Here is a 12,159-nt window from a genome sequence, read left to right as displayed (position 1 = left end):
CCGTGTCCACATCGTGCGTACACCAGGAAGTGACACCTGGGGTGAGGGAGAACAGGCTGGCGAATTGTGACAGGAGAACTTGGCACTCCTGGTGTTGCTCTCGGGTGAGGGCCTCTGAGAGTCGGACCCCATCTACGGAACCGTCTTTCTCCCGTGTTCGTAGGAGGTCCGGGAGGGGCTCGGAGTCCTCTTCAGCCCCATGGTCTGTGGCCATCAGGAGGCTGAGTTCTGTCCGTACAAAGTGCGGTTTCAGTCTGTTAGCGTGGAGGACCCGGAGGGGGTTCCGGGAAGATTCCAAGTCGATGAGATAGGTAGCCGGACCCTTGCGCTCGACCACTTTGAAGGGCCCTGTCCACTTGTCTTGTAGGGCGCAGGGTTCGGTGGGGGACATCACCCATACCTGTTGCCCAGGTTCAAATTCGATGGAGGAGGCATTCCGGTCATACCACCTTTTCATGTCCTCCTGACTGGCCTCTAGGTTGGCTTTTGCTAGTTCTCGGAATCGCCGGGTCTGGTTGCGGAGTGTTAGGAGGTAGCGGAAAACATCTGGTGGGTTCTTTAGAGGGGGCATCTCCCAGCCTTCCTTAACTAGGCTGAGCGGCCCGCGCACGGGGTGTCCATATAGTAGTTCAAATGGGCTGAAGCCCAGGGACTTCTGGGGAACCTCTCGATATGCGAAGAGAAGGCACGGCAACAGTACATCCCACTGGCGACGGAGGGGCTCTTCCAACCCCCCGATCATCCCTTTGAGCGTGCGGTTGAACCGCTCAACGAGTCCGTTTCCTTGAGGGTGATAGGGGGTCGTGAACCGGTAGGTAACCCCGCACTGTTGCCAGAGAGATTTCATATATTTCGAAATAAAGTTCGTGCCTCTGTCACTGACGACCTCCCGGGGGAAGCCCACCCGGGAGAAGATCCCCATCAGAGCCCGGCCGACTACCGGGGCCGTCACAGTCCGCAGGGGAACAGCCTCCGGGTAGCGGGTGGCGTGGTCCACTAGCACCAGGATGAATCGATGGCCTTGTTTTGTGCGCGGGTCCAGGGGCCCTACGATATCGATTCCGACCCTCTCGAACGGGGTGGTGACCACGGGAAAAGGTTGCAGGGGGGCTTTCAGTTTGCGGCCGCTCTTCCCACTGGCTTGGCACGTGGGGCAAGATCGGCAGCGCTGGTGTACATTGTCCCTCATTTTGGGCCAGAAGAAGTGGGTCACCAGGCGGCTATAAGTTTTGTCTTGACCCAAGTGTCCTGCCAGGGGGACATCGTGGGCCAGGTTTAGCAGGAAGTCTCTAAAACGGAGGGGTACCACTAGGACTCGGCTGGCCCCCAGCTCCGCGATTCTTTGCTCACTGTACAGCAGATCATTGTCCCAGTAGACCCAGTGAGTTCCGGAGGTATCCCCTGCGCTTTGGGCTAGCGCTTGCTGGCGGAGTCCCTCGAGGGAGGGACAGGTCTTTTGTTCTTGGCGAAATTGTTCTTGCGTGGGCCCCCCCTCTTGAGGCCACTGGTCGAGGTTAGCGAGGTCTGGAGGTTGAGCTGGTTCGGGGGGGACGTCACGGTCGGTGGTTTCGGCGGGGGCGACCGGAGGCGGTGGCGCCGGCCATTCGAGTTCCTCTGGGCGGGTGTTGGCACGGGCGGTCATGGACCGGGTGGTGACGCACGCCCAGTCCGGGACGCCCAGCATCCCCAGGTGCTCTTTTCGTTCGACTGCTGCCCATGGAGAGCTTTCCAGGTCATTACCCAGGAGGCAGTCTACGGGGGCATCATCTCGGACCGTCACTTTCAACATGCCGGAGACCCCTCCCCATTCGAAGGGGACGCAGGCCATCCGACACAGACTCTCTGAGTTATCGGCTGAACGTACAGGGCAGAGAATGTTTGGTAAGTATTGTTCGGGGGTCACCAGGTGACAGCGGACGGCTGTTACACTGGCCCCAGTGTCACGAAGGGCTTCAGCCCGGCGTCCATTGATGCCCACCCATTGGCTGTACTTCTGGGTATTAGCGGGTAGGGGGACCCGCGGGACCATGTCTCTCCCCCCTAGGCAGGCGAGAGCCATGGCGGCTGGCTCCCATTCTTGGTGTTCCTGTTCATATTCTTCTTGTTCCTCTGAGATCCGTTCCTCCCCCAGAGCAGCAGCGGCTACTTGGCGGGGTCTTGGGCTCTGGTACTGGGGGCAGCTTGGGTCGTTTGCATAGTGTCCGACTCGTTGACATCGATGGCAGGTAATATTGGCTCGATGTCCCGGTCGCGCTGGGGTGCTGCCCCGGTTGGCCGGGGGGGTGGGGCTGGTAGTGGGGGTGACCGGAGCGTTGCTTCTTCCGCGTCCTTGGCCTCCACCTCCTCGGGGACGGTGCTGACCATTGTTGTTCCGGTTCTGTTCGGAGGACCCATTTCGACTCACTCTGGTGATCTCCCACCGGTCTGCTTCGGCTGCGAGCTGCCGGGGATCCGTTAACTTGCTGTCGAGGAGGTGCTGGCGAAGTTCAATGAAGCAATTGTTCGACAGATGCTCCCATACCATAAGATTGAACAGTTGTTCGTAGGTTGTGACCTTGCTTCCTTTGATCCAGCCCTCGAAGGCTCGGCTAAAGTAATTGACATAGTCCACCCAAGTTGTACCTGGGATGCGGGTGCAGTCTCGGAACCTCTGACGGTACATCTCGGGTGTGAGGCCATAGCGGGTGAGGAGTGCAGCTTTCATATGGTCATAGGAGGTCATCTGCTGGTCCGGGAGTTGCAGCAGGGCGTCGCGGCCCTCATTGAGGAATCTCCCCCACAGACCGGCCCCCCAATCGCTTCTATCGATCCGGTGTGCAGTCATAGCGATTTCATAGGCCTTAAACCATTGCTGGATGTCGTCCTCTCGGAAGTACTCTCGAACGACATCCTTGGGGATGTGTACCTTCTTCTCTGTTGCCCCTGGAGTGTGGGGTTGCTCGGGCACCCCTGTTTCTTTATTCTGTTTGCGTAGGTCGATTTCAGCTAATTTCCGCTCATGTTCATATGCCAGTTTCTTTTCCTCGAGCTCCCTTTGTCTCTGTTTCTCCTCTCTTTCTTCTCGGAGACGCAGGTGCTCTAAGTTGATTTTCTGTTCGGCCAACTTTAGTTCAACGTCCATTTTGAGCCGGGCCATTTCCAGCTCGTGTAGTCGGGTTCTTTCTCGTTCCTGGATCTCGTCTGGCGAGAGACCCGTTCTTCGTTCTTCAGGGGCCATGGGGGTTTGTGCTGCGATGTCTTGATCGGGGGTTCCGGCAGCCCCGGTTTCTGCCCAAGATTCCAGGGCCTGCTTAAAGTCATCTTTGGTATTTAGTCCGGTGGTAGCGATACCTAATTCGATACAGAACTGTTTAAGTTCACGATGGCTGTACTCGCCCAATTTCTCCGTCTGGAATTTCTCCGTTGATCCGCTGTCTTTAGTTGACATCGTGATTCGCCGTGGGGTGAGCTACTCTCTGTACGGTTTATGCGGTGATTCGGATCCCGTCGCTGGCCACCAATGTTAGACGGACCGGGAGGGTCGGCCGAGGATACGGGGAGAGGTCTCCGGGGAGAGCCGTCTCCAGTGAATCGTACAGACAAGTAACTTCCCCCCCACAGACGGACACCACACACTGATAAGGTTCAACGATACTTTATAGACAATTCTTCAAGTACGGTAGAATGGTACAAGGAGGTCTGGACTCAGGGGTCCCCTCTATTCTGGTCTCTGTTTGGGAAAAGGGTAGCGGGACAGTCTTGGTACCAAAAAGGTGGAAAATAGCTCTCAATCCTCGAGCTCGGTGGTGTAGATGAACGGGCCGCGGCGGAGCCAGCAGGTCCCGAGATGGATGAAGGAAGACGACGGTCCGCGGCAGAGCCAGCAGGTCCCGATGAAGGTGGTGGTTACAAACGGTCCGCGGCCACGCCAGCAGGTCCCGACGATGATGAAGGATAGGGTGGTTCCCAAAGCCGCGGCAGCGCCAGCAGGCAAGACGAGGGTGCACAAGACAGAGCTACGGCAGCGCCAGTAGTCCGTCAAGGATGAGTTCTTCTTTGCGTCTCTCGACTCCAAGATACAACTGCCTTCCTGCTCTGGAGCTGCCCCAGTTATAGGGCTGGTGTGCTTTGATGTCCGGACCCTCGCACTTGGAGGTCGGGAGGTCCGGGATGAGGGGGTTCAGACACCCAGCAGGGGGGTGGAGCCAGCGCCCGGGGAGGCGATGGGCGAGCGGCACTTGGTGGGGGAGAGCCATCGACACCTCCTGCTCCCATTGACTGACCAAGTAGCCCGCTCACCTCCTGGGTGGATGTTGGTGCCGGAATGTCTGAGGCCTGGCCAGGCCCAGGGTTGAGGTCGATCGGGGGCCAGGTGGCCTCGTGGTGGAGTGTCCAAGATGGCGCCCAGTATGGGCGCGCAGGCCGGTAGTGGGTCGGCCTACGCGGTCAACAGGTTCGAGTGTAGGGGTCCCTGCGGGGACGGTGGAAGGGCAATGGTGGTGTGTGGTACTTGCGTGGCTGGTTCGGGCCTGGTTGGGCCGGGGGAGAGCGGCCCTTCATGTGGCCTGTCCAACACTCATCATTTCAGTTGTCCCAGTGGCGCTGGTGCAGTTGACTCTCATGTATCAGATGGTGGCACAGTGTCAGTTGTGCCCTCTCCTGTTGCAGGTCCTGGCAGTGTATCTGGGTCTATGGCTCACGTGTCAGTTAGAAGATCTGTGGCTGTGTTGCACACTCCTGTTTCTGGTGCTGGCAGTCTGTCTGGGTCAGTGGCTCACGTGTCAGTGACTACATCTGTGGCTGTGTCTCACACTCCTGTTGCTGGTGCTGCCAGTGTGTCTGGGTCCGTGGCCCATGTGTGTGTCACTCGGGCTGTGGCTGTGTCTCACACTCCTGTTGCTGGTGCTGCCAGTGTGCCTGGGTCCGTGGCCCATGTGTGTGTCACTCGGGCTGTGGCTGTGTCTCACACTCCTGTTGCTGGTGCTGCCAGTGTGTCTGGGTCCGTGGCCCATGTGTGTGTCACTCGGGCTGTGGCTGTGTCTCACACTCCTGTTGCTGGTGCTGCCAGTGTGTCTGGGTCCGTGGCCCATGTGTGTGTCACTCGGGCTGTGGCTGTGTCTCACACTCCTGTTGCTGGTGCTGCCAGTGTGTCCGAGGCAGGTAGTTCACGCAGTCCCCCTGAATCTGTGATGTGAGGTGCTGTACACTTCACTCAAATGTTACTTCACATGGTGTGTCCATTGAGAACTGCGTGGCACTCTTGTGGTCCCTGTGACGGGTTGGTAGGGACACGTAGTTGTGCTGCCTCTGATGTACCTGCTCTGTAATGCACAATGCCCTGTTGAAGCTCTGATACTGCATGCTGCCCTCTCGTTACCTGCTCTGATGTACCTGCTCTGTACTGCACAATGCCCTGTTGATGCTCTGATACTGCATACTGCCCCTCTCACGTGCTGCCTCTGATGGGCCTGTTCTGTGCAATGGACTGTTGATGCACTTTGGCCCTCTCACGTGCTGCCTATGATGTACCTGCTCTGTACTCTACAATGCCCTGTTGATGCTCTGATACTGCATTCTGCCCTCTCACGTGCTGCCTCTGATGGACCTGTCCAGTGCAATGGACTGTTGATGCACTTAGCCCCTCTCACGTGCTGCCTCTGATGGGCCTGTTCTGTGCAATGGACTGTTGATGCACTTTGGCCCTCTCACGTGCTGCCTCTGATGGGCCTGTTCTGTGCAATGGACTGTTGATGCACTTTGGCCCTCTCACGTGCTGCCTATGATGTACCTGCTCTGTACTCTACAATGCCCTGTTGATGCTCTGATACTGTATTCTGCCCTCTCACGTGCTGCCTCTGATGGACCTGTCCAGTGCAATGGACTGTTGATGCACTTAGCCCCTCTCACGTGCTGCCTCTGATGGGCCTGTTCTCTGCAATGGACTGTTGATGCACTTTGGCCCTCTCACGTGCTGCCTCTGATGGGCCTGTTCTCTGCAATGGACTGTTGATGCACTTTGGCCCTCTCACGTGCTGCCTCTGATGGGCCTGTTCTGTGCAATGGACTGTTGATGCACTTTGGCCCTCTCACGTGCTGCCTATGATGTACCTGCTCTGTAATGCACAATGCCCTGTTGATGCTCTGATACTGCATACTGCCCTCTCGTTACCTGCCTATGATGTACCTGCTCTGTACTCTACAATGCCCTGTTGATGCTCTGATACTGCATGCTGCCCTCTCGTTACCTGCCTATGATGTACCTGCTCTGTAATGCACAATGCCCTGTTGATGCTCTGATACTGCATACTGCCCTCTCGTTACCTGCCTATGATGTACCTGCTCTGTACTCTACAATGCCCTGTTGATGCTCTGATACTGCATGCTGCCCTCTCGTTACCTGCCTATGATGTACCTGCTCTGTAATGCACAATGCCCTGTTGATGCTCTGATACTGCTTGCTGCCCTCTCGTTACCTGCCTATGATGTACCTGCTCTGTAATGCACAATGCCCTGTTGATGCTCTGATACTGCATGCTGCCCTCTCGTTACCTGCCTATGATGTACCTGCTCTGTAATGCACAATGCCCTGTTGATGCTCTGATACTGCATGCTGCCCTCTCGTTACCTGCCTATGATGTACCTGCTCTGTAATGCACAATGCCCTGTTGATGCTCTGATACTGCATACTGCCCTCTCGTTACCTGCCTATGATGTACCTGCTCTGTACTCTACAATGCCCTGTTGATGCTCTGATACTGCATGCTGCCCTCTCGTTACCTGCCTATGATGTACCTGCTCTGTAATGCACAATGCCCTGTTGATGCTCTGATACTGCATGCTGCCCTCTCGTTGCCTGCTATGTTGTACCTGCTCTGGTGCCCACTTTGCCCATGCTCACGCATACACTGTGATTTGACCCCTATTTTGGACAATAAAGGTAGTCTATCAAGTCTCGTGGTCTGTCGTTGCCATTCCTGCTTGCGTACTGCAAATGTGTATTCGTATATGCTTCTCATCAGTGGTTTCGGTAACATGACACTCCCCCTCCCTACGTCACGTCCCTTGCTGGTATTCCCCTCCAGACAGCCAATGGTTTGTACCTTACCTGCGTCGTCGTCCATAGTAGGCCATGACTAGGACGTGGTGGATCGCGAAGAGCATCGGGAAAGCGTGTAGCGCCGGGTCCATGGTGGTGGTCAGCTTGCGGTGGGTATCTCGGCTGTGTCACCTATGTTCGCTGTGGGGATTCCGCCGTGTTAAGACAGGTTGTTTTTCCGCTGCGGTTTTATGTGTGTTTTCCGCCATCTTGATTTGGGGGACGGTCTTCGACGTCAGTGCGTACGGCGGAGCGTCCGGATGTGTTCCGTCCGCCGCGTGGTCGTGTGTAGTTGGCCGGCGGAGCGCGCTTTTCCGTCGCGGACGGAAATTTGACACGTTTTCCTATCCTGATATGGCGGACGGAGTATCCGCGGCAGGCGGACACGGAAAAGGCTTTTTCCGCCTACTCCAGGGCCGCGGTGGCTCTTCCGTCCGCCATCCTGATCGACCCCATGGTTTGGGTAACAATTTCAGAACTCGTATCTAATGTTTCCTAATTTCCGACAGGTAACCAGTGTTGTGGATTTGTTTTAAATTATCTGAACTTGCCATTGAAGTAGAGTCAGATTTTTTGATTAAGAGAACTCTGGCTACATTAATGAATATCTCTTTCATTGTTAGTGCTATGTGGTGGGTAGATCTAATGATGATTAGTGGCAACATGTAGTGAGGATATCAAAGATTTTAATAAGAATATAGAGAATGAGGGAACTTTTTTGCACTTGAAGATATTTTGTTTTGTCATCTAGGTCTGTGTTTAGGATGTTATCTGCTTGAAAACCAGAGTATCCGTTGTTGCTCATAAATATTGACATAACTAGGACTGCGTTCTGAAGATTAGAACGAAGATTTTGGCCTAGTAGTCAAGTTAAGTCCAACTTATAGGCCACAATTTGAAAAGCTGCTTTTATATTAACTAAAAAGAAGACAGTACATTATCAACATGAAATAATATCAGAAAGCTAGTTTACATTGCATGTAAAACAGATATGAACAAAAACTGAGAAATGATGTCTAATGTATGGGAGGAGCACTTCAACACATATGTGAAAAGGTAGGGATAGGGAATAATCCAAACTCAAAGGATTATTAGAATTAAATTTGATGATGGATGTGGGAAAATGTTCAGTGACATGGCAAATGTAATATTTAGGGCGACCAGCTAGTCAGAATGAATGGTGTTAAAGTTGAGTTGAAAGTATAAGTTGGAGAAGAGAGCAATTTAGGTCAAAATAACAAATCCTCCCTGGATTATTCTTGGTGCAGGTGGTTAGGTGAAGCAGACAGTGCTGCCCTAATGACACTATTTTAGTATGCCCTTACATCAGATGTCCAATCCTTAATGAGCATGATATAGACTGACGAACAGTAAAGGGTTTTAATAACTTCATCCCAGCTTGATGTGTGCAACAAATACTTTATTTTTTTGTCTGTACATCACCAAGTGATGGCAGGCCCTGGAGTCTTTTATATTTTAGCTAAGATTGCACTTTATTTATTAGGGCATCTCTTTGTTCTCTTACAGGCACATGCATCAAGCGATTAAGAAATCGCAAAACATGCGAATCGCTAAAAAAGAGCAATTGCGATCGCAAATAACAGTGTCCCAATGCATTAACCTTATTTTTGCGAAAATGTGTAATTTTTCGCAAAAATAAGGAATCACTAAATAATTCTGAGAAAACACTTGCGATTGCTTATTTGCGTTTCTCAAATACAGAATCGCAAATAAGGAATTGCAATTGAAATGCATAAAAAATCGCAAATAGCGATTTTCATAGATATAGCAAAATTGCTATCGCAATTTAAGAAGGGACACAACTAGGTGGTAATCATGAGTGCAAGTCTGAAACAGCTGAAAAGCAACAGAAACTGATTTAAACACACCCACAATGATGTCCCAGAAGTCAAAATGGCAGGGCTGTACCTGATGGCGAGGAGGATGAGGCTGCAAGCTGCTTGACAAAGAGGGAGGCGAATTATTGAGCGCATCTTCAGAGTCCGCATAACTTTGCAAGGACAGCAGAAGGACGAGATATATGATAAGTATAGGCTGAATGCCCAAATGATACATGATCTAATCAATGAATTGGACCCCATCCTGCAACGACAGACTCATAGGACCAATGCAATTCCAACGCATGTACAGATTTTATGTTGCCTACATCTACTGGCGTCAGGCAGTTTTCAGGGAGTAATTGCAGTAGCAGGAGGTGTGTTGCAAAGTGAATTGTCACGAATATTCAAAGCGTTCCTTGATGCCATGATGGTCCGGATACACACACACATACGTTTCCCTACCACAGCCCATGAAATTGCTAAGACCAAGCAGGAGTTTTACCAGATTGCAGGCTTCCCCCAAGTACTGGGTTCTATTGATTGCACCCATGTGGCAATATGTCCCCCTGCAGCACAGGAACATTTGTATAGGAATAGGAAATGTTATCATTCCCTCAATATTCAGGTTGTGTGTAATGCCAAAAACATCATAACGGACATTGTTTCGCAATTTCCTGGCAGTGCACATGACTCCTATATCTTCAGGCAAAGTGGCATTCAGACCCGTCTAGCAAGGGGAGATTTTGGAGAGGGACATTTGCTAGGTAAATATGTGCAAAACAGCATTCCATTCATTATACAAATGTTAATGTCAAACAACAGCCTTTGATCCCTCACATGTAGGTGACAGCGCATACGCCTTGCGAAATTACCTGATGACACCTTATCTCAATCCTACGACTGCCGCCCAAAGGAGATACAATGCAGCACATATCTCAACAAGGAATGTGATAGAGCGAACATTTGGGCTGCTGAAGAGCCGATTTAGACGCCTTCATGAGACCGGAGGAGCAATGAAATACAAGCCTGAACAATGCTGCAAGATAGTGGCAGCATGTGCCATGCTGCACAACATTGCGACAAAGGGAGGTTTGGAAATGGAGCTGTCTGACAGGGACTCGGAGGATGGGAACCAGCAAGTGCAACACCACCCTGCCCTACAAGGATCAGGCGCAGCAGAAGGGCACAGGCGCAGATTGGAGATTACACAGAATTACTTCTAAGGTGAGTAATCATGACACAAACACAGTACATGAAATGAAAAGTAAGCTTTATGTAAACGAATTGTGACCAGGGAACTGAAGCACAGTTCCAAAGTGACTAGTGGCACAAGAGTCTTGCCCAAAAACATATGAAAATTGAAAATAACTATTACTTGGTAGTCAGTGATTATGTCACATCGTAACAATGGTTAATTCACCATCTCAGGCAAATATTGTGCATGGGAGCCTAACGCTTTTTCCCCAGACGCCTGTCTGCGGCAGCATCTTCTTGCCTTTTGTTGGTAGTGGATGGGGTGGTGCTGCGTGTATTGCGTCTCACTGCACTTTCAACTGGCATTGTTGTACTGCTCATGCTTGAGGCACACTCACTACTTTCTTCCTGTGCAGACATGTTGCCTCCACTAGTAGATGCATTCATCATCTCAACCACATTTGTCACTTGATCTAGTGCTTTGGCAACATCTCCGCTCCAATGACACATTTGGGTCTGCATTGTCACAGATCTACTCGCCAGCAGTACTGTTGCTGTGGCCAGCCTATTGTTAGACTCTCCTTGCAGTTTGAGCTGCTGCATGAGTTGCCGATGCTGTCTATTGTGTGATGCATGCCCCTCCTGCATGACTTTTGTCAGTTCCTGCCCACTACTGGCCAGTACTGCTATGTTGCCTGACATCATTGCTATTTCCTCCTTGACTAATCGAGTGTTCTTGCCCTGCAGGCGATGTGAACGGAGCATCTGTCCCTCCAAGCCACCCCAGACCGGATTTGTCTGCTGCACCTGCTGTGGTCTGCGTGCTATGCATCTTCTCCGTTGCACTCTGCGATTGCCTCTCCGGATCTGTGTTGGTGTAGTTGTGGCGCTAATACTTTGACGAACGCTGACCGCAGGTGCTGAATTGGCCTCATCATCTGACGCCATGGGAACTAGTGTTGGAACAGGTGACCTACGGGAATGAGGTACACGTGACTGTGTAGTTGGCAGAGCTGGTGTGTCCTCAGGTTCTGAAGCGCTGCTGTGCTGCATTTCCGGAACCTCACTATCCCCGGCCTCATCACGTTCTGCATCTGTGAGGTTAAACAGTGCAAAACAGCATTAATGTATGCTTGTGAGGTTATGTCACAGTTGACAATTATTACATTTCATATTCTTTTGAACATCTGCTACACTATTTGAAATCGTTTTTGACATATGTGTGTTTGTCATTGTAACTGCTTGCCCTGACTACATCTCCCATGATGCACTTCCCATAGTAATGGAATTGTAGTACATGCTTTACAGTGTGCGCTTACGCTGTGCTGAGCTGGCAATCTGACTTCAGTAATTGGGACAATGTAAACATGCATTCCTCTTACCTTCAGACGTGTGTGCAGCTCCTGAGGTGTCCAGCTGCGTCACACCAACAACAGCTTCAGGCTGGATTGTTGCCTCCACCAAATCCTCCATGGGAGTGTTTCCAGTGTCTGATGGTGTACCCCCTACTGTTTTATGTGCCTCCTTCAACCGGTCTGCAATGCGTGCCTTGGCCCGACTGCGCAGATCGTACCATCTCTTTTTTAGTTCTTCATTGCTACGGTGAGTCACCCCAATGGCATTGGCTCTGTTCTGAATCCGGATCCATATCTTCCTTTTCTCCTGCTCAGGTACTTTCAGAGAAGCTTTTCCAAACAGCTTATCGTGGCTGTGCACTACTCCCTCAATCAGAGTTTCTATTTCTTTTTCTGAGAATTTTACTTTTCTTTTCCTGGCACTTTGGCTGTCCTCTGCTGTTTGTGCAGGTTCCATTTTCAGTTGTTTGCAGGTGTTCTCAAACTCCTCTGCTCCCAGAGCCAGCTCCCTCCTCTCCCTGAGCCTCAGCACTGAAAATGAGGCTTGGAGTGCACACTTCCTGGTTCTGATGTCATCAACATGCATCAAAGTGCGACCCCGGAAATTGCGAAATCGCAATTTGAGAAATCGCAATTTGCGAGTTCGCAAAAACAAGAAATCGCAATATTTTCTGCGATTTTTACCAATTCCTTA

Source organism: Lissotriton helveticus, chromosome 4_1 (assembly GCF_964261635.1).
Source record: "Lissotriton helveticus chromosome 4_1, aLisHel1.1, whole genome shotgun sequence".
In the NCBI taxonomy this organism is placed as follows: domain Eukaryota; kingdom Metazoa; phylum Chordata; class Amphibia; order Caudata; family Salamandridae; genus Lissotriton; species Lissotriton helveticus.
Note: the sequence above shows the minus strand (reverse complement) of the source record.